Below are 23,812 nucleotides of genomic sequence, written 5' to 3'. Positions count from 1 at the left end.
CTCAGAAATTAAAACTTACACTCTCAGAAATTAAAACTTGTCAGGAAACTGTGATAATTGTAAGTAGAAAATTCTTGAGAATGCACTTCTCTGGCTACTGATGTTGTTTACATCTACTGTTGATCACATTCATTTATCACATATTATATTCTTATATATTATTATTCTTATATATATTATTATACTATCACATATTTGACCACATTAAATTTGAAATTCAGCATATATGAGAAAATATCAGGAGGGAAGTTGCTCTTCATTGCTCATTCCAACCTAAAATTGAGTGCTACAAATTTAGAGAGTGTACCTGTCCAATGTCATTCCTAAAATATACATTGTCATTGTAGGAAGGTCACAAAACGATAAACGTAGTCTTTTGCGACCTCCCTGCACGTTCATTGTATCCTGAAACGCATAAGTGCAAGAAATAAATGTTGAACTTGAAAAATGTATGTTCTCTTTACTCATCATCAGTCATCTTCTTTACAAAAGCATATCGTGTTAGACTTTTTTGTTTACGTTTCACAGACGGGGTACACGAGAGCCAAAATGACAAAATCACAACTGTTTCAAGCTCCAAATCGTCCTGTTGCAATTTGCAGACCATACGTGTGTAGTGCAACATGGTCCTTGCACATCGAAATGTAAGATGGGAGTCACAGTTAATGCAAAGTGTTTCCTATGAGAGACTTCGATGCTGAACAAAATTGTGCAAACTGCGGAAGGTGCCATAGAAGATATTCAGAAAGCGTGTCTGGTCTCACAACGGTGCTACGACGCTCCCTTTTAGATGACGATGATACTGATTGGAGTTTCAGATGTGCAGCTGCATTTTTTTCGAACGTGCTCCACATAACAAGCATGACAAAGTCAGCACTGGATAGCAGGCCCCCGTCCGTAAGCTGTCTTGCTCACGCTGCAGTTGTATTCAGCAAAAGCATGTGAGTACTCGAGAAGGACATTCAGTTTGGCACAACCGCGCCTGCAAATAATCAGAACAAATGAAGGAAGAAACAAATAAACATAGAAGGGCTGTACTTCAAAAAGAGGTAAATCTTGTGTCTCAAGGAGGTGTTACCACTTTTAAGTATCTTAATTGATTAAGCTTACATCACTACCTGATTAACTGTCCTAACGAGCGTGTTCTAATTGCGTGAAGCAATTAGATCACGCTCACAACGTATTTGGGCTGCTTCGGTGTGTCCATATTTGCGAGGCAAAGCACCGCAGTCGTTCAATAAAACACTCTTTCTGCGGCGCTGCTTGATATAAATCATACTAAACGCATACACGGCTAAAACAACGGCTGTGATTCTACAGAACGATCTCTTTCTGCCTGCGAGTATATCTTTCCCGGACCGTTCGTTATGGAACAATTTTCGTCCAGAACGCAGCACGGGATATTATATACATGGTTGTTGTTTACCTCACATCGTTCTTATTGAAATATTGGCTGGGAAACGTGCTGTAGTACAATCCCCAGCGCTGCACTGCAGTGACGGTCTAGTTTCGGAATGCAAAACATAACGTAATTAAGAATCGAACGGCAGGACACCCGTGAAACACTGTTAGGATACATCAGTATACTGGCACCTTACAAAATTGTGTGATGACAAACAACGATCAACGCCTGCAGCGCAATAAATACTCACAATCTCCGTTGCCTCCCATTGTTTTCTATGGGCACACACAGCGCTTTAGGGCCTCCCAACATGGCGGCCCGAATGCACGCCCCTCTCCCATGCGCCATCCAGCCTTTAAGCGCGGACCCCATAACAAGCGACAAGCGACGCGCTGCAGGATTTGTCGCTGTCGCGTCTGGTCATGGCGCGACTTCCTGGTCCATTTGAGGAGCGACATTTCGTCACCGAGAAATGATGTTTTTGGAGAAGCAATGCTTATTTTATTCGAGCTAAGTTGTAAATTGCCATAAATATACCAAAAATAGTATTTCATTCGTCAAAACGAGGAGACATTGTAATGAAGTTGCTATGTAATATTCGCCGTAACGCAGTGGCGCTGCGGTTGAAGTACCCAACGCCCCGCCCACTTCTTCGTCTGCTAGTTTTGTTGGTTGCTCTCTCCACCCTCTCCCTTGCCCACGCGTTCAGTTCTTGTTTCACGCCGCCAAATCTAGCTGGTTTTGTCAAACAACAGGCAACGAACTCAGCGACATGCTACCCATGCTACAAACATCTACTGGGAGTAGATGCAGAAATATTGAGCCGCGACAAAGCTTTTTTGACGCTCGTGTGGCGGCAGTGACGTCGATTTTGTCGCTTCTCGCGTGTATCTGCCGCGTGTCGCTTGTTATGGGATTCGGGCTTATACATAGAGATCAGTGATTGCCGCACGCGATAACAAAGCGCGATCTTCTTGCTCCTTATAAAACAGGGCACGGCACGTGACAACAGGTTAAGCTAGTGATATAATTCCTTTTCACGCCGTCTGCTTTCCCTTGTTACGTTTTTCTTTATTTTTTACTCGGTCCTTCCAATGCCTTCGTGCGGCAATGAGATACCTTGCGGCCACCCCCAGACGAGCCCACTTTTTGTTTGCGACCTTCTCCGCTAGTATGGCGCTTATCGGAGCGAGGCCACGGAAACGAGTAGAAAGTTAGAAGTGTCCCTGACAGTACAGGTGTCACACATATATAAATTATAATATGGCGATGACGTATTCCATTTAACTTATGTTATCCTACTTGTCCCGTACTGAACATTGTCAACATCTACAAATTTAATTTTAGGGGCCTTTCAGTGTTGAAGTGGCGTCAGGCTGCTTCTTGTGTGTGTGATCCAGGCACTCAAGTTGACATGACAGAAATAGCTGAAAGCAGGTATGTAAAGTCCACAGATGGAAGCACTAGATTTGTTACGTGATGCAGACTTTGTGCCATTTTTGGAGTCATTGGACAGGTACAGAACATCAGTATGTCGTCAACAGTAGGAGAAGAAACCGATGAGAACTACTAGCTTGTTTGATGGGTAGAGGAATACTTCCTGTTGAGGCATAGTTATGACTAAGGAACGCTAATAAATTTGCTAGAGATGCACCCTCTGCACTTAAATGCCCAGTGAAACAGCGAAAGTTCATTGTCTTTGAAGCCCCACTACTGGAATTGTTCAAAATGTGTCACAGCTGCAGTGAGCCATGCAAGGTTACCACATCATGTTGGTCCTAAATTTGCAGAGTTCCCCTATCTCAGACACAGCGGTCGTTTCAATCCTACCTTCTCAGAGATTAATGTGGTTCTCCGTGCGTTGCATGGGCACTGCCTCTTTCTACTCATGCTTTCGGTTTCTTGTTGAAGAGTGTGCAGCCATCACGCTGTCTACTGTGTTTGCTCCTCATCTATATCGATGTGCTATAACGGTATAGCACATCAACATGCCAACAACCTACCAACAAAAACAAACAACCTTGCCTAGTCCTACTTTTGGATTCAAACTACACGATGTGGTGACATCGACATACATAAAATTTTAGTCGACTGAGATTTTCTGTTTTTGTACAACCTTCATTGTACAATTATTTCGTCTCGTTTAGCACACGTGAAGAAACGTTCTCATCTTCATCAAGATGACAAGTCATTGTTGGATCTATCTGCAGCATTACTGTTCCTGTAATCTTTTCATCAAGAGAGGATACAAAAGTGCACAAATGGTTGCTTGTTAAATTCAAAAGAGAAAGACAAAACTGTTTATACTTCTCTTGTTTATACTGTTGCAGGTTTTACAACTCTATCAAGCATGGCAAAACATCAGAGGGCAGGAAGTCCTACTCTGTTTCCTAAATCCCTGGACAATAAAGAAGAAAGATATAGAACATGAAAGAACTGATGTTCTGAGGCTGGAACAACATAGAAGAGACAAATACATGCAAATCAGGATGCAATACAGAAGATGTGGGTTCGAGTCCTAAAAGCCTCAAAACATCAGTTCTTTCATGTTCAACAGTTGCCGCCTGCGTCAATCCCGTCGTATGAATGTGTGTATGAGTGAGCAAAAATGTAAGAGTGAAAGGAGGATGAGTGAGAGAGAGTGGCTGGTTTGTCCCTTCAGATGACGCACCCTGGAAGTCGCTGAGAAGGCGTGTTAGCTTAGCTCAATTGGTAGAGCCCTGGACCGGCAATCCAGAAGATGTGGGTTCGAGTCCTACAGCTAGTTAACCTTTTCAGTGACTTTCATCTTTCAAAGAAAGATATAGTTTGAGTTGTGACAAAATGTTGCTTCTGCTCTTACATTATATTTCAATTAAACGTTATGATGTGTCTGTTCTGTACACTGAAGCCAGTTTCAATTTGCAGGGCTGTCACAAGTATTTACAAAAGTACATCTCAATTACAGTAACAGAGAACTTACACAATAAATTATTTAGCCATTTTGGAGTACTATTGCCCACACCAATGCTATGGTAAACTTTGAACCCAAATCAAGGGTTGCTAATACTTGAAGTCAGCCCTCAATTCCTCCTTTACAAATGTTAGTTGTTGACATGATAATGAATCAGTTACAAGTACTCCTTGTAGCAAAACAGAGTTAATTAAGTGCTAAATCCCAATCTCAGTTCAAATATTAATTGGCATTTGGAAACCTGGTCAATAAGAAGTATATTAAAGGTTATGAACACAGTTCAGCTGAAACTTCTTATGCTTCAGCTGAAACTGATGAAAATTCTTATTTACTCCTCTTATACACAAGACATGAGTATAGCCTACAAATACAGATATGCCCCCAGGTTACTTAACCCTCCAGGAACAAACTAATAATTATAATATGCTGTGACTGCAAAGAAAAAGCAATGAGAAAAACTTGCAGCAAGCAAAAAATGAAAATTTGCTGACATCAATATATACATTTCTACAAGTCTGCACACTGATGGGGAATGCATCCCTAATAGCATGCATGACGCAGGCAGGACGAATACTTTCTCTTGTACTTTCTCAGAGCGCCCCATATCTTCCTTGTCAATAGCCGACAGGAATTTCCTGCAGTACTAAGGGTTTTCCGTCCAGTTTGCCGATCAAGTAGTGCGTAAAGACCACACGGCGCTGCCGCGCATGTTGCCATGCTCTTCGGTTTCTCGGATGTATGTAAAAGACACTTGAACAGTACTTCGGTGTCAAGGCACAGTATTTCGAAATATTCGTTAGTTGTGATGCAATTGTCTGTTTGCTTTTCACACGCATTCTCTACCTCTCTGCAGCAAAAACACTGGTCCGTAGTACCCATCGGTTTGCATAATCCCACATGAACACCTGCACGACGAAAAAGCAGCGCTCGTTTCAGCTAACACAAGTGCTTCTCCCTGATATATGTAAATTTCACAAACCAGTCCGTGTTCACGGCACGGTCAGCTACTGGTGAAGACGAATCTGACTCCAGTGAATCTCTGGACGAGGAATATTCTGATGCGAAGCACACACTTTCCAGCACGCTATCGCACAAACAGAAGTTCTGTGTGAGCGATAGTTCTCGAATGCAGAATTCCAGCGCACTCATGTTCAAGAGGCTCGACCTTCTCGACGTAGAAAGTGGTCACAAATGCCCACTTCCATTTTTGTTTTCGCCGGATTAGCGACCGGAAGAGCGCGTATTACATGCGTCCTCGACAGATGGTGCGGAGTGATGCAATTGTTGACAGACTGCTCGGTTTCCTACTAGGTTCCTGCACATGCGATCATGGAACATACGATTACAGAAAACCTAGAGCGATTTCAGAGGAGTTCTTTCATATTTGAACTTTTGAAGGTTCAAGCCTTTCGCTGAACATAACGTTTCGATAGGTTTATATTCACTTTTCGTGCGTGTGAAATGGAGTATCTATATGGCAAGTCGTCAATGTACTTCAATGTTCATAGTTTGACTCACATTGCAAGAAAGTGTTTTCAGCCCACCACTTGCGGAGAAACTGGCGCCGTCTGTTGGACGCGGAAAGGAACTATAGTGCTCCCTTCGTCCGAGAGTGTTCGGTTAGAACGCTCTTGAAGTATCGCCGTTTGTTTATTGCCATCTTGTTGACTGTTTCTTTGGGTGTTTGTCGTTCTGATCGAGGAGAGTGAGAATTTCTGCCCATGATCGAGGAGGACGGCATCCCGTTTCCATAACTTAAAAACCCCAGACTAGGGGACAAAACAATGACAACACAGACAAGACCTTGTCTGTGTTGTCATTTTTTTGTCCCCTAGTCCAGTGTTTCCTAAAGTGCGGTCCGTGGACCCCTGGGGGTCCGCGAGAGTGTCCGTGGGGGTCCGCGACCCACATGTCACATTTCAGTGAGGATTTTCGTCCCCACAAACACGCGCTCTACATGCTGCCCGATTTCCAAACACCCAGAACTTCCAAAATTGCTACAAGCATGCTTCAACGGCTAGCTTCTAATTTCTGATAGAAAAGTCCTGCAATGCCGCCTTTCAGATCGCCAACTCATGGTAAACCACAACACAAATCGGGAACACAGTACTGTTGCGTCGTGGGCTGCCATAACAGCTTCCGAAACGTCAAAGGTAGCGTTCCAAAAATCAAGTTCTATCGTTTCCCCGGAAAAACTTGGGAGACAGAGAGGCGGAAAGCGTGGATTCCATCTGTACGCCGTAAGAAGTAAGTAACTTCATGCTTAATTAGCAATATATGCCCGTTCCAGCTTTGTCATTTCTGGTCACGAGGAAATAACGGGGGGAGGGGGACTTTTGTCGAGTAAATCAGTTGTTGCCACAACAGTGGTGATAGAACCCCCGTGAACGGTGCAAACGCGGTCACTGTTTGTCGTTTTCAAAGTTCAATTTGTGTTGTTTTTACCTCGGATATACTGACAACCAATATTTCGTCCTAAACACATATGTACAATGGCACTTAAAACTATTTCCTAACTCCTATTTTTTGCCACACCTCACCAAGCTCTAAATGTACTGCTTATGCGTTCTGTTTTCGTGGCTGCAGTGTATTGTAAGTTGAATTCTTTTTATGTGAAACAGCAATGATGGGACCGAGTGGGTGCCTGGACCATCCACTAGCATTTGTAGTGTCCGTTTCGTCGAAAACTGCAAGAATGACGTGCAAATGCACCCGTCGTATGTGCCAACGATTTTTCCTCCTCAATATCGGAAAAAAGGCTTTTTTTTTTTTTTGTATCCTAGTTTCCAACTGTACTCATGACAGTGCTCCTCGCCCAGTGTGTTTCATTGAATTGTGTTCCTGCCTGGACTGCATCACAGGGCTTGCCCTCGCAGTCCTGTTTATTATTGTATGTTGTTTTTCGTTGTTTGAGAGCAATAAAAGAAAGAAAGAAAGAAAGAAAGAAAGAAAGAAAGGCGCCGAGTGGGGAACGACACAAGACGAAAGCGTAGACATTAGGGTGTATCATTTTGACTGGTGAGTGTTTTCTTTTTGCAAGGATAGCTTGTCTTATATATACTGTTGCAGCTCAGAGGCTGACTAAATGGGTCAACACATACCATGTCTCTTACCTACATGAACATACAGTTATAGTTGGCTTGCAGCTTGCTTATGTCTGAAACTTTTTAGGTGGCAAAAGCGATCAGACGCTGCATCCGCCTCTACAGTCTGCACAGTGCAACATGGGAGCACGTCAGTGCACCAGTCCGGAATCGTTTCTGAAGCTGTATCGAAAGCACGCATCAGCTGACGAGGTTGCTCGTTATGCACTGGCTAGCATGGGAAATACAGTGCGTCATATCGTTTTGCTTCGAGTTCGAACTGACTGAGAGTGTCCCTGTGTTTAGCGCATTTTATATTTGGCAGCCTGCGGACTTCTTGCAGCGATGGTGGCACTACAGATGATACCTCGCACTGAACGCGGCGTTGGAAATCAACTTCGCTTCTCTCTAGACAGTCACTTGACCATGTTTATGCCTGCACAAATGTAATTTCGTACCTTGTTATACCCTGTCGCGCATACTAAACGCGGTCTGCAATGCTGTGTACACAGCGCGTATCCCGGTATATTTGTGTGTGTGTGTGTGGGGGGGGGGGGGGTCCGTGAATTAGTTCTCATCGCTTCCGGGGGTCCGTCACCGCCAAAAGTTTGGGAAACGCTGCCCTAGTCTCGGGTTTTTAAGTTATGGATCTATACCATCAACTCGCTTGCTACCTCTCTATCCTCTCGTTATCGATCCCGTTTCCGTTCTTGGAGTTCGAGTGGACAGTTTTTTTTTTCTTTTAGCATGCTCTTATCCAAGTTCTAACCAAACGCATTCGCCGCCTGGGAGCCTTGGCCCACACAAAAAATATATAAATGGGTACTATGTCGTAGACAGTATCAGGGAGTTGAAGCTCCGTCTAAGAAGGTTCCAGTCGTGAAGTGCGAAATAAATGTATACATTGTAACTTGTAGCGCTGAATGAGTATAATACATATAGCCTTAATGTCTTAGTCTTATTCGTATAGTCTTAATATGTAGTAATGTATAGTGTGAGAATATAATGTATGTACAGAATGTATATAATGTGTATAGTCAGTGCTTATAATGAATGTAGTAAATGCATATAGTGCTACAAACATTTTCCTAGATGCTGTTCTCAATGAAGACTAACTCATTACTTTGTTGATCATAGGGTAACTTCACAGGTTACATTATGATAATACGATAATACATGCACCGTTGTTTAATTCCTTCTCCTAGGCCTTGCTCTATGATATGTACCAACCGGCCCCATACACTCTGTGTCTGTTTAATTCCTTCCCTGTGTCGTGTTAGGCCGCATTTATTAAGGATATTTCGAAATTACTAAGGTAACAGCATACATAAAATATCTGCTCAGCAATGTCCACCATGCTGATGGGAAAGGCCCGATCAAGAATGTGTAATTTTTTCACACGTCGGATCACGCGTTCAACATGCACTCTTGCACTAGCAATTTCTCTTGTACTTTGAACACTCCTCTTGGATATTTGGGCTTCTCCTCTCGCCCTACTTATAGTGGACTGTACACTTCAATTCCTTGGGGGAGACACGAAACATTGAAGCTCTTATCTACCAATATGGCATCACCAGCTTCGAGGCGACCTAACAATCCTCTACTCTGCATTATGTCCACATCAGATATGGACCCACCCCAAAGCTGGGAAACAAGGCTTTGGTCACAGACGGACACGTCACAGGACGCGTTTGGACAGATCGTCACAGACGGTCCCAGACAGACAAGGTCACAGTCAACAACTGATTTATATGTGTTGTAATGCTGATAACGCGAAAAAGTTTGTCTCTGTGCCTCTGGATTCTGACTTCAGTCGCATCGAGTACTAGTCTTGTGTTGGGAAGCTTGCGAAAAGCTTTGGGCAAATTCGTTTGTTTCCTGGACGGCTGGAAATGCTGTCATGTCTCGCAATTCTTCCTGTCTTTTCGTAGCCCGAACCCACGATTCGGGTTTTTGTGGACATAACATATCGCACGGAAACCTAAAAAAACGCAACTTCTTGCCCTCCACATAATTCGTACAGCCGTAAAAGCTTGCAGCAGCGGCGAAATGGCGTTTGTTTTCCAGCCAGTTCGAAACCCGGCGGGAAGCACGAGGGAGAGGGGGATGTGCGCATGCGCCGTGTCTTTTTCGCAAGTGGCGGGTTAGGGACCTCTCGGTGCAATATTTCGGTGGCCGCTACAAAATACAACCAATTGTCTTGATTATGCTGAGTCTGTTTCAGAACATGTTTCAGAACCATATATTCAAACTGTTTCAGAACCATATATTCAAAAATACAAAGGCAGATGCAAAGTGAACGATTGCCAAAGGCGTCATGTATCATTCTACGGACTACATTAAATGTAACAGAAGTAACAACAGGATAGTTTGCCGAGATCCTTCGCATATATGTTCGCCAAAGTGGTCAGGAACTGGTATGTTCAGTTATTCTCTTGGAATTGGAATACAACAGGGCCATTCCAGCCAAATGCCGAAACCAGCGACTATCCTTGACTTTGCTGACCAAGAGCGAGGGAGGCTCCGCCCCAAATGGCGCGCCAATAGGAGGACTCGGGAGGCGGAGCGCTGCGGCCTTTTCTCAATATTTTGTTTTCTTGAGCATTAATGGCGCCTGGAAGTTGGCCCAAACATCAAAAGCGTTGTCCGTTCCGCGCGTCCTCCAGACATATACGGACGGCATTTCTGCGCTTTCTTTGTCTGGTGTTAGAGGGGAAGGGTTCATCTAGCTTCCCGAAGAGCATATCGAACGAGACTAAATCCCGTGACGTCGTAAGAGCTCAAGAACAGAGCGCGTTTTGGGCCAAGTTTACGATTAATTTTTGGCAAGTTAGCATTCTCTCAGGAGCCTGAGATTATTTATACTCATAAGCTATTGTATGGAGATTCGCTTAACGTAAGAATTTGAAGCAGATCTGTGTTCACTGCTTAACTAAGCAATCGAGAATATCGACCATTCGTAGTAAATGACACTTTTCACATAGTATTTTCACTTACCTGACGTCGTCTAGGATGTGAAAGAAGTCCTGCCATTTGTATAGGACAGATTCTCTCCTATAGCACATTGAAAATGTACAGGTGTATTTTTCCTTAAACTAGAAAAAGAAAAAATTCGTCCCCATACTCCGCTGCAGTTCATTCGCTAGTTCAGGTCTTCTAAGACGCAAAATGAATGTGCCTTTGTGGAAGACACCCTGTCTCATAACATTTTGAAAGTCCGCATGTGTATTTTTTCTTAAGGGAGACAAGAAATAGCCAGCGCATTCATATCCCATCTGTAAGGTACCATCCATTATCACCCTTTGAAGGAAGTTCGCCTTCTACTGTTAGTTCTACCGCGAGTACTCACAGCCACCTCTTCGTAGCAACTTGGTCGTTTCTGGTTGCCTGACTCAAGACAATGTTACAGTACACACCATTCGTCACTTGTTTACCGAACAATGTCCGATAACTGTACCACTTCTCTGATGACGTGTCGCAATAGGAAAACAGAAAACACACCTCTGCCCCCACAAGCATAACTTTGACATGCCACATAGCACTTTTTTACCTCATCCTGTGGTAAAGGGCAATGTGACGGCGTTGGCGGTACAGTTTAACGTCGGCAGCTATAGGGCTAGCTTGCAGCGCTCCTATTGAATGCAGATATTCTGACACCAGCATAGCACTTCCTCTGCATGTGTGAAAAAAGGCTAGAAGAGAGTGCATGTGTTGTACGGTTGGAGAAGAAATTACTGAACGTGAAGCACAATGAGACATGCTCCAACCAGGAGGTACTGTTATACTTTGAGCCCATATATATCTTCTGTTCAGGTACATGCAGCAAAAACGTCTACTTCCAGTGAAACGAAGACAGTGCGCGTACAGCTACATTTTTTCCCCATTTTTTTTCTTTTGTTTTCGGTTGTGGGAGAAGTGCGCACGAGACCATAACAAATGGTTTCCAAAGACGTGCTCTGAGTTAATAGCTATGGTCAACTGGCGCAGTAAGATCCACAGCAACCAGTGAAAGAAAAGTGATGATGATATAGTACCTCACAGAGTGGATGCAAATGCCCAGACAAAGTTTTTTCCCCGTTTGAGAATAAATACGCCAGCAGATTTTTAATATGTTATAGGAGATGGTCTGTCCTTGAAATGGTGTGATTTTTTCACTTCCCAGACGACCTCAGGTATGTGAAAACAATCATAAATTACGACGAATCTGTTACGAAGCAGCAACTGTGAGCGTTAAAGGGACTGTCGCATCCGGAACCGTGGTTACGAATCCAATACCAATGTGTTCGGTACACTACCACCGAGCTATTTGCCAAATTGGGTGTAGTTCCGTATCGGGACCACTCGTTTTTAAAAATTACTGAAACGGTTAGGAAAGTAAATATTGCATAGAAGTGGAAGAAGATCATATACTGAATCTAAAAATGTAAGAATTATAAAATTCTGTGGACTAGAAGTTTTTTTATATGCATTTAAACAACCCCATCTGATTCACTTTTAGCGCAGGAGAAACACGGGAATGCTAAGCCTAACGGATTCGAAACTTGCCGTCTTGCGAAAGGTAGGGTCGTCGAAATGGGCTAAATCACCTCACTTTAGTGAGGTTGGGTTAAGTTAGGTTCTACAGATTGGGGGGGGGGGGTCTGGGGGGGGCGCCGCCCCCCCCAGGCACGCACTAGGCGGTGCGGGCGTCGAGATTGTGCCTCGGGTTAGGTCAGTAAGGTCCTCAGCCAAGATGGCGGATCGCCATCAAGAAACCGGCGATAAAATTTAATTTTTATACATTTTACGCAATATACGAGAGACATTCCTGTTGAATTTCGTTACTAATTACTTCCTCTTTCACGTAAAAGCGTTAGATTTTTGTTTTTATTCGTTTTTCTTTAAAAAAAGGCAGTGGTCCCGATACGGAACTACATCCGCCAAATTTTCTCCTTCCCAAACTGCCCGGGTGATGAGGAATCGAATTTAAATGATCCGGTTTCGTTTTTATCCTCGAAAGCGCCAGCGCTAACAACATCGCGTGACGCAAGGTGGAATCCACTGATCTCTATCTATAAAGGCTGGATGGCGCATGGGAGAGGGGCTCGCGAGGGAGAGGCGTGCATTCGGGCCGCCATGTTGGGAGGCCCTAAAGCGCAGTGTGCGCCCATAGAAAACAATGGGAGGCAACAGAGATTGTGAGTATTTATAGCGCTGCAGGCGTTGATCGTTGCTTGTCATGACACAATTTTGTAAGGTATCAGTATACTGATGTATCCTAACAGTGTTTCACAGGTGTCCTGCCGTTCGATTCTTAATTACGTTATGTTTTGCATTCCGAAACTAGACCGTCACAGCAGTGCAGCGCTGGGGATTGTACTACAGTACGTTTCCCAGCCAATATTTCAACAAGAAACTATGTGAGGTTAACAACCACCATGTATGTAATATCCCGTGCTGCTTTCTGGACAAAAATTGTTCCATAAAGAACGGTCCGGGAAAGGATATACTCGCATGGCAGAAAGAGATCGTTCTGTAGAATCACAGCCGTTGTTTTAGCCGTGTATCGGTTTCGTATGATTTATATCAAGCACCGCCGCAGAAAGTGTCTTCTAGTGAACGACTGCGGTGCTTTGCCTCGCAAATATGGACACACCGAAGCAGCCCAAATACGTTGTGAGCGTGATCTAATTGCTTCACGCAATTAGAACACGCTCGTTAGGACAGTTAATCAGGTAGTGATGTAAGCTTAATCAATTAAGATACTTAAAAGTGGTAACACCTCCTTGAGACACAAGATTTACCTCTTTTTGAAGTACAGCCCTTCTATGTTTATTTGTTTCTTCCTTCATTTGTTCTGATTATTTGCAGGCGCGGTTGTGCCAAACTGAATGTCCTTCTCGAGTACTCACATGCTTTTGCTGAATACAACTGCAGCGTGAGCAAGACAGCTTACGGACGGGGGCCTGCTATCCAGTGCTGACTTTGTCATGCTTGTTATGTGGAGCACGTTCGAAAAAAATGCAGCTGCACATCTGAAACTCCAATCAGTATCATCGTCATCTAAAAGGGAGCGTCGTAGCACCGTTGTGAGACCAGACACGCTTTCTGAATATCTTCTATGGCACCTTCCGCAGTTTGCACAATTTTGTTCAGCATCGAAGTCTCTCATAGGAAACACTTTGCATTAACTGTGACTCCCATCTTACATTTCGATGTGCAAGGACCCTGTTGCACTACACACGTATGGTCTGCAACAGGATAATTGCAGCAGGACGATTTGGAGCTTGAAACAGTTGTGATTTTGTCATTTTGACCCACGTGTACCCCGTCTGTGAAACGTAAACAAAAAAACAATATGCTTTTGTAAAGAAGGTCACTGATGGTGAGTAAAGAGAATATACAAGTTCAAGTTTATTCAACATTTTATATCATACATTATATTATTCAACATTTTATATCAAGTTTATGCAACATCAAGTTTATTCAAGTTATTTCTTGCACTTATGCGTGCAGGGAGGTCACAAAAGTCTACATTTATTGTTTTGACCTTGCTACAATGACAATATATATTTTAGGAATGACAATGGACAGGTACTCTCTCTAAATTTGTAGCACTCAATTTTAGGTTAGAATGAGCAATGAATACCAACTTCCCTCCTGGTATTTTCTTAATATGATGAATTTTGAATTTAATGTGATAAAATATGTGTTAATATAATAATATATATAAGAATATAATATGTAATAAATGAATGTGATCAACAGTGGATGTAAACAACACCAGTAGCCAGAGAAGTGCATTCTCAAGAAATAATTTTCTTCTTATAGCATATATGTGCATGCCTATTAACTGAAACAATTATCACGGTTCTCACGGTTTTAATTTCTGAGAGTGTACTGTAGAGACGGCTTAGATCTACAACAGTTAATACAAGGTATTATATACTGTGAATACATTTAAAAATCCCATGTGACACATACTTTCTGGAGGTGCTGTGGTAATCAAAGTTTGTGGGCATTACGCAGGTTCTGCACCCATTTCTTGAGTATGTCGAGGCAGCTGTGAAGTAACCTGCATTGATGACGACTATTCCAATTTTTATGGTGCATCGACAACAAAGGAAATAATACATCAGAACATTGGTTTGGGTGCAACCAGTTAAAAATGAATATGTTGTTTAATAAATGCATTGGACAAATGTTAAAACATCAGTTTAAAACATGGTTTACAATCCCTGTATCTTCTAAAAATTGATGAAAGATGAAAAGATGAAAAACTATTCTAAAAAGAATATGGGGAACTCTTCTAAAAAGAATTATAATCTCTAATTATTATATTGCTGGGTGAAGGAGCCTAAAGTGTAAGGTGTGTTTCTGATGTGAACATGTAAGAAAATATGCAAAACTGAGAGACAGTGCGTGCACTGAGGTTGTTCCTCCCTGTAAAGTAGAAACCAGTGGATGAGGAACGTGATACTTACCTGTACACCCAGCCGTATCACACTACACAGATTATTCACTGGGTAGCCCTCATGACGAAACCTGTATTGAGAGACCACTTTTGCCTTAAAAACTGCTTCAAATAGCACGACACGCTACAAATTATTACTATCGTAACAAGCTGACGATACAGCTCAGACAAAGGCGTTATTCAAGTCGCGCCACACCACCGTTACGTAGGATTCTTTGTCACAAATTAAACCAAGGCACAAAACAATACCAATACATGAAAAAAGGTGACAATCGTGGTCTCATTATGACGTAATACCGAGCTTGTGCGCGAAGGTAATTCAAAGAAATGAATGTGGCACTTGCTTCCGCAGAGAACACCGTGTACCATGCTAGCAATGCACGCAAAAAAGCGCTCGAGTGCTCGCACATATATTGATGACAACACTACCTGTGTAGTGTAACGTGTTCTTTCAAGCATATTATGCACTCAAACTGTATTTGCCGCCGGGTAAAATGCAAGTGTGCTCGATTGAACGTCGGAAGAGCGATCAAGCAACCTGCATCCAGTGCTCGTTTTGGGCAAAAAAACACTTCATAATGGTAAACTAAATATACAGAATGAACGCCTATTTATTCCTCGATAAAGAGTGACTCACCTGTATAAATTTAGGCCCTGGAACCTTGCCAGTACGGTTGGTACGACCCAGAGGCGGAGAGTTTTCATTTTCCCAGGGGGGGCAAGGGCGCACCGCGAAGTAAGTACTCTGGCGGGGGGGGGGGGGGGGGTATATTTATTAAGAAAAAAAAGCAAGGAAAAGAAAGCCAGATGGATGTCGGCTTGTTATTCCAACAAAAAAGTGAAAGGGGGAAGAAAAAGGCAAAGAAAAGAAGAAAGGGCAAAAGGAAACGGAAAGAAGGAAAGAAAAGGAAAAGAAAAATGAAGAACACAAAACTAAAGTTGAAGTATCACACACTCCGGCGGGATCCTATGATGTATGCAGAACTGGTATAGAAACAAGAGGAAGGAAGAACAGAAAAAAACAAAACAAAAAGAAAAAACAGAGAGAACGTAAACAGTGAACATGTGCACAACTGAAGGCATTACGCCTTTGAAAACTGAGTGCAAAAGGAACAAAATGCATTGAATCCTCGGTGTTTGACCCGAAATGCGCGCAATATAATGAATATGGTCAATGAAATGGAGCAGCGGGAGTTGAACCCGCTCCCAACGGATATGCGTTCCGAAGATCCTACCGTTACACCTCGCAGCTGCTGGTACCTTTTCGACTGCTTCGTTTCATTGATCTGATTGCTTTGGGCGAAATTCAGTCTATGTGTTGTGTCATCCTCTGTGTTTCTTCGCCTCACCTTCTACTGTGATAATGAGTATGGTGGGCGGATACATATTTTACAAATTGCAAGATGCATTTTTGGGGTTGGTGCCTCTTCGCTCTTTTGACCCGGGTGCGCCGAGCCCCAAAGGTTGGTGTCAGTCTCTTAGCGGGACTTCCCGGGGGAGGCGGCGCCCCCCCTAGTTCATGTTCCGGGGGGGCAAGGGCCCCCGCGCCCCCCCGCAGTCGGCGCCTATGGTACGACCGTAATTGCAAGAAGTTGCCATGATCGCTGCGGCGACTGTTGTGGGTACCGTAAGATGGCGGCCGGTTTCTTCACGCTCGCGCTCCCTATCCGCGATCCAGCCTTTTACAATCGAGATCAGTGGTGGAATCTGGCTAATCCGCTGTGAAGGGAGAATCTCAACGCTTGCATCCTTCGCGTGAGATGTCGTTTGGAAACCGACGCAGCGTTCCTGACTCCAGGAAAACTTCCTTCGAAAACCTCGATGTTTGATTTCGCACGCCTAGGGTACAGCTACAGCCAGACCCCAGACGAAGCGAAAGTTGGAAGCAGCTACATCACTAGCGGGTATCCAGATGAAGCAAGGAGTGTTCATGCTGTCCGTGTATGCAACTTGGATTGACACAAAAAAGGAACGAATTGAAACTTGACGCCGTTCCGACAGTGTTCCACGAACAAAGCGAGCCAGCAACTTCGACAATCAATGTCTATGTAGTTTCCCAATCGGATCTGTCACTCTTGCGCGTGAGTAAGCAGCAAAAGACGAAATCGGTACAACGTAAGGTATCCCGTAACCTATGATTAATAACTATATTAACAAGTAAAAGAACATGATGTGATGCATATGAACGTGATTGGCTTTTCTCGTTGTCGGACGCGTTATCATGAAATTTTCCTGTTACTGCACCTGTGACTTTTGTGGAATGTGGTAGACATGATTGGTTTTCATGTGTATTACAGCTGCAGGCAGCTCGACAGGGTCAAGCGCAAGTGTTACGTACTTGAATACATATAATGTTTAAAATTTTTGGACACAGAACAATTCGCAAACTATGAACCCAGATCACTAAAAGGAAGAACTGACGCTGTTTGTGTGCTGGTGTTAGAAACAGGCACTATAGGGCTGTTGCAGTGAAGTTTGCACAGCGCCATTTCGAGCCCAAACGGCCGCGGATCACAACAGTAAGGAGTTCCATCAGTGGGTTTTGCATGGTGTGTCAAACGGTATGGTGCCAAGGAAGCTACAAAACCTGTAGGAAATCAACAGAAAAAACGGTGCTTCTTGAAAAGCGCGAACTACTCGAAACCGTGTACTTGAAAGTGCCGCGTCGTCTGCTAAACTGGGGAGTGTTGCATGATTTGGGGCGCTGATGTTGCTGCTCACTCGCGCCACCTGGCCCAGAGCAACAGGCCCATATACAAGCTGTACCTCTGTCCGTAACATAAGCGGGATAAACCACTTCCCAGTTTCCTTTTATCTCGCTGTTTGTGAACTGTTTGTGTGCTGTAGGGCGGCGGTTTTTGCGGTTGTCGTAGCCAACTTGTGGTGCACTTTTGACGTTCTGTGTTATAGAAGGACCAGGTGCTGCTGATCCAAGTCCCATCCATCCATGAAACGGCATCAAACAATGTACGTGTGTGCACGGCAATTTTGCTGAGAGACCTGGTTTTTACACCAATGCCTTTACAACGCCTCTGGCAAATTAGGATCTTCCAGAACAGTGCCTTCTTCATCCAAGTTCAAGAAGTAAAGAGAATGACTTCATGGCTTCTGCTGACATCTCACAGCTACATGCCAAGACAAAATAACTTGAAAGAAGGAAATGAAAAACAAAGAAAAAAAAGTCCTTTTCAGGTCCACCCAAATCTTTGCGCAGAGGCTGACAACAACAACGTTATTGTGAGATGATGAATGATGCTGACGCAGCGTTGAGATTAAGCCCTTTTTTCCTTTTTTGCAATGCTATACATTACTGCTGGTTAAATGTAAAATGATGCACCTACCACCAGACATTAAAGGGGCTACCAGAGATGTAGTGTCAATTAAACAGAAAAGCTGCATGTTCTACGAGGCACTGTCACATAAGCATTGGCCAAATTTGCTGTCCTGTGAGCTTTGATAGGATATGCCATAGATAGTAAGAGGCCTCTTACTGTAAAAGGGAGGTGAATTATTCGAGTAGTGGGGTCTGAGGGGCATGAGGGTCATTTCAGGATGTACTAGCCCTTCCAAAATTTTACACTTGGTTGTGCCCAGAGATCGATCCAGATCCCCCCCAACACCCCGAGTTTTTTTCCTGTGTACCACTGTTATAATGAAACCGTCCAACCGTCCCATTTTCATTGCAATTGAAGTACGTACTTACAAAACTGTTCTTTTTGTTTTGTTTTTTTGCAAGTCCCCGCTTCAGATCCCAAGGGACATTGCCAGTGTGGTGCACGCTGATAACTGTCTGTGCATAGCAAATAATAAATATCTGTGCATGAAGAGTTGGATGTGGACTTGTGCAATGGCTCTTGAATGGACAACACTCAGTCAACACAAAGATTTATTCACATTTGCATAACTTATTGCCTGTCATTATAATTATTATAATACATAGACAAGAGGTAATGCTCTGCCAAGGATCTCTGAAGTTAGTCTTGAAACCTATTTTCAAAACAGTGGTGTTAAAAAAAATGGATCAATGGCAGGTATCAAAATTTGTTTTGCTGTATCAAGGCAGAACAATCTTCCGTGGAAATGACAAATTGTGGACATTCCCAGACAGATGCATCACTTACTATGATAATGAGGAGTAACTGTACCATTAGTGAGTTATGAAACGTTACCTGAAATTATTTGACGTGTTATATCCCTCACATGCTATAATACTGCCAACGATAAGAAGCATTACACTACAACTGTCACTTATGGCCAGGTAGTTTATTGCTCCTGTCTATTTCTTTGCACTTCTCGGGATTACTGTGGTAACACAGATTCTGTTTTACACTTCTCAATTGGAAACTACGCAAGTCTATTATGGTGTAGGTGTGAACAGGAAATGAGGCACACTAAAGATGATAGTCCTGATAGGACCGGGATGGAAAAATGTTAGCGAATCATGCGGACGACACACCCAGGTATCTGTCGTCTGTTTCTCGGTCCAAGGAATCTCCAAACTCAGCTTGTAAACACACAATAAGCAGTGACCCTGATGTAGCTGTAAAAAGAAAGGACACTTTTCTAAACACGTAGCACAGTAATTTCCTGACAATCATTCTAATTCTAACCCGGCCCTTGAGTTGCACAGTTGGCTAGAGCCTTCGTAACTTCCATGGGGCATTCGTCGTGTGTGCAAACAACGACGACAACTACGAAAATAAGGATTGCTCAACGTGCCTATCTATCGTGGGTACAGTAGACGAAGACTGTGATCGTCGCTGCAATACTGCGGTGAATACACCACCAGAAGTTCTGTCTGAAGACAGAGAGCTGGGAACAAAGTGTGATGCGTGCTTACACTGTACTTTGCCGTCATTGCACAACTCTGCCACTTCACCAGCACTGCAGCACAGAGGCGGAGAGTTTTCATTTTCCCGGGGGGGTGGGGAGGGGGGGTGGCAAGGGCGCACCGTGAAGTAAGTACTACTCTGGCGGGGGGGATATATAAGAAAAAAAAAAAAGAAAGGTAAGGTAAGCCAGATGGATGTCGGCTTGTTATTAAAAAAAAAAGTGAAAGGGGGAAGACAAAAAAGGCAAAGAAAAGAAGAAAGCAAAACAAAACAAAATGAAGGAAAGGAAAGAACACAAAACTAAAGCTGAAGAATCACACACTCTGGCGGGATCCTATGATGTATGCAGAACTGGTATAGAAATAAGAGGAAGGAAGAACAGAAAAAACAAAACAAAAGAAAAAAAAACAGAGAACGTAAACAGTGAACATGTGCACAACTGAAGGCATTACGCCTTTGAGAACTGAGTGCAAAAGGAACAAAATGCATTGAATCCTCGGTGTTTGACCCGAAATGCGCGCAATATAATGAATATGGTCAATGAAATGGAGCAGCGGGAGTTGAACCCGCTCCCAATGGATATGCGTTCCGAAGATCCTACCGTTACACCTCGCAGCTATTGGTACCTTTACAACTGCTTCGTTTCATTGATCTGATTGCTTTGGGCGAAATTCAGGCTATGTGTTGTGTCATCCTCTGTGTTTCTTCGCCTCACCTTCTACTGTGATAATGAGTATGGTGGGCGGATACATATTTTACAAATTGCAAGATGCATTTTTGGGGTTGGTGCCTCTTCGCTCTTTTGACCCGGGCGCGCCGAGCCCCAAAGGTTGGTGTCAGTCTCTTAGAGGAACTTTCCGGGGGGGGGGGAGAAGGGGGGGCAAGGGCCCCCACGCCCCCCTATGCTGCAGCATATAGGTACTCGTCCGGTTCCTGGGGAGCACAGACGCCGCACAAACACTTGGATTGTTTTCTGCGTCGTAGTGTGAATGTCACGGGATTAAGTATTGAGCACTCCGATCATGAACGTATCTAAAGCAGTGGTCCTGAGGCTGGTTCTGTTGCGCTAACGCAGCTGCGGCACGTACATCACCAGCGACTTGCAGAAGAAGCGGATCCGTCGAATATGGGCCGTCATCAAACATGTATATTCGTCACGGGAGCTATTACTGAAGGCATTTGAACAGCACGATTCGCCACTTCCGCGTTCCGAGTCCGCCATCTCCGTATGTGCCTTCGCTTCCCTGGGCCCGCTTGCACGAAACAAACTTAGTGTAATACTTAACGAGTTCCCCACTTAGTGTAGTGCCGGAGCCGTAAGTGGCTTGCACGAAACTTCTACAACACTAACGTGGTGGCGCTCGCTCCGCGCAATTTAGGACGCTGGCCAAGGGTCCTAGGAGCACCCTAAACTACCGCACTAAAGCTTAGGACTAACATGTCGGCCGCTATGAACCGTGTATCGAAGATTCGTCGTTGGCCACAACTGTATCTCGCAATACAGTACGCATTTTCCTCGCAATACTAACAACGTCTCATTTCCTTATGCTGTGGGTGCCGTACGTGTTGTGCTTTTCGTTAGCAACATCTCTCAAAATGATCGCCGCACGCGAAGTGCCTCTCACCGGCACTGCCGTTGGCGATAAGTTCCCAATCATCGAGCAATTCGAGACATACTTTGGGCCACAGGCTTTACTTTATTTAACAAAAGCACGCAACAAGTGACCTAACTCGTTCTTGCAGCTACAATGATAGTACAATACCTTATTGTGGTTCTACAAACTGTTTACGTGCGACGGCAGAAGCAGACGACCCAGAATCCAAACATGCCGTGACGCACGACTTCCTGGGATGAACTCCGGAAGTTCTCTTTCTACCAATGAGAGCCTCCGAAAACTGCTACTGCTCGTAGCCACGATCCACTTTAGAATACTTGACTTAGGGCGGTCGTCGAAGTGTTCGTGCAAGCCACTTAACCGCAATCCTAAACTTAGTGCACTAACGCGTTAGTGCAACACTTGCCAAGTGTTACACTTAGGATTGTTTCGTGCAAGCGGGCCCTGACCTTGCTCATGCAAGCCGCGGGGACTCCTCTGGCTCGCCGCGTTCTTATTGGTCAGATTCCTTTTGACGTTACTAAAGATTCTCAGCAGGGAGTTCCACTTGACGACCGCATCCGTCGTCTGCTGTAGCGCCGCTTACACACGAATTATGCAAAAAGTATTCCGTCGATCGGAATGGGACTTTCGGAGTCATGGTCCGTGAAGGACGGGGAATCTCATTTCACTGTGGTTTCGGAATCGATCTGTGGTCAGTGCGACTGTCCCTTTGAAGTGACAGTCGCATCCGATTCTGGCGTGTCCGAAACTATAGTGTTATTTTATTCCTTGTGGACTGCTGAACATGCCATCGAAAACCCCACGCGAAATAGTGGCGTGGTTCAATGGAATAGACCCTTTTCACTGACCTCATTCCGTCCACCATACTTTTGTGTTCGCACGTGCTCGCACCACAGTTAATGCTGGTAGCGTGCACGCGCCATGCACAAAAGTACGGCTGCCACAAGCAGGGGGAAAGGCTATGCCGTCTGCGACAGTGACGTCAGATGAAATGAGTAAAATACCATAGCTGGGCGAACTCACTCATGAGGGCCCTCATGAGTGCCCCTCACCCTCACCTCACGCCTTTGAGGTGAGGATGAGTGAGGGCAAGCCCGCGATCAGGCCATCCGTGAGTGCACTCGTGAGGTTCTTAACCCTGATGAGGTCTCCTGTGAGTGCACTCATGAGGTCTTACCCTCACGAAGTCTCCTGTGAGTGCACTCACGAGGTTTTGCCCCTCATGCGACCTCCTGTGAGTGCACTCATGAGGTCTGAGGGGCGCCAGGTCTGTGTGAGTGAAGTCACTGGTGAGGCCTGAGGGGTGTGAGGTCATTATGAGTGCATTCAGAAATGAGGTCAAATGACGCTTACGAGACGTGGGCAAATTATGAAGACACTAGTGATATGGATCCAGCTACCGGCAGGGTGCACTTTAAAGGGCTGAAGTTCCCGTTTTTAGCAATTTCGTCTACGTCGCGCTGGGAACACAGCCAAGCGTCCTGAGCTGACGGATTAGTTGGTGATATGGTTCCAGCGACCCAAGTGTGCACTTTAAAGGGCTGGTGTGCCCGTTTTTAGCAATTTCGTCTACGTCGCGCTGGGAACACAGCCAGCGTCCTGAGCTGACGGATTAGTTTGTGATATGGTTCCAGAGACCCAACTACACGCAGTGTGCACTTTAAAGGGCTGGTGTGCCCGTTTTTAGCAATTTCGTCTACGTCGCGCTGGGAACACAGCCAGCGTCCTGAGCTGACGGATTAGTTTGTGATATGGTTCCAGCGACCCAACTACACGCAGTGTGCACTTTAAAGGGCTGGTGTGCCCGTTTTTAGCAATTTCGTCTACGTCGCGCTGGGAACACAGCCAGCGTCCTGAGCTGACGGATTAGTTTGTGATATGGTTCCAGCGACCCAACTACACGCAGTGTGCACTTTAAAGGGCTGGTGTGCCCGTTTTTAGCAATTTCGTCTACGTCGCGCTGGGAACACAGCCAGCGTCCTGAGCTGACGGATTAGTTTGTGATATGGTTCCAGCGACCCAACTACACGCAGTGTGCACTTTAAAGGGCTGGTGTGCCCGTTTTTAGCAATTTCGTCTACGTCGCGCTGGGAACACAGCCAAGCGTCCTGAGCTGACGGATTAGTTGGTGATATGGTTCCAGCGACCCAACTAGTACACGCAGTGTGCACTTTAAAGGGCTGTTGTGCCCGTTATTAGCAATTTCGTCTACGTCGCGCTGGAAACACAGCCAAGCGTTCTGAGCTGACGGATTAGTTGGTGATATGGTCCCAGCAGCCGCCGGCTCTAAAGCGAAACGCACCGCCTCGAAAATATTGTCGCCACCAGCGTGCCAGCTCGGAAGACCTCTCATTGGCTGCGCATTATATGTATAAATATTTGGATGTTCATTGGTCTAAAAAACTGGCGTCAGTTTCCTTCGCGCTTATTGGGCGAGAGTCATTTGACTGAGGAGCGAGCATCCGAACGC

The 23,812-nt window shown here is 44.6% G+C and overlaps 1 long non-coding RNA gene across 1 annotated transcript; it reads left to right on the top strand.

Moving 5' to 3' along the window:
- Positions 1 to 2,174: 2,174 nt before the first annotated feature.
- On the top strand, positions 2,175 to 4,266 carry LOC135393092 (uncharacterized). The gene is made up of 2 exons (XR_010422443.1): positions 2,175 to 2,839; positions 3,733 to 4,266. It is a non-coding gene; the product is annotated as an uncharacterized LOC135393092 (long non-coding RNA).
- Positions 4,267 to 23,812: the final 19,546 nt, after the last annotated feature.

The sequence above is a fragment of the Ornithodoros turicata genome, chromosome 4, assembly GCF_037126465.1.
Source record: "Ornithodoros turicata isolate Travis chromosome 4, ASM3712646v1, whole genome shotgun sequence".
Taxonomy (NCBI): Eukaryota; Metazoa; Arthropoda; class Arachnida; order Ixodida; family Argasidae; genus Ornithodoros; species Ornithodoros turicata.
Note: the sequence above shows the minus strand (reverse complement) of the source record. Positions and strands in the feature narration are given on the sequence as shown.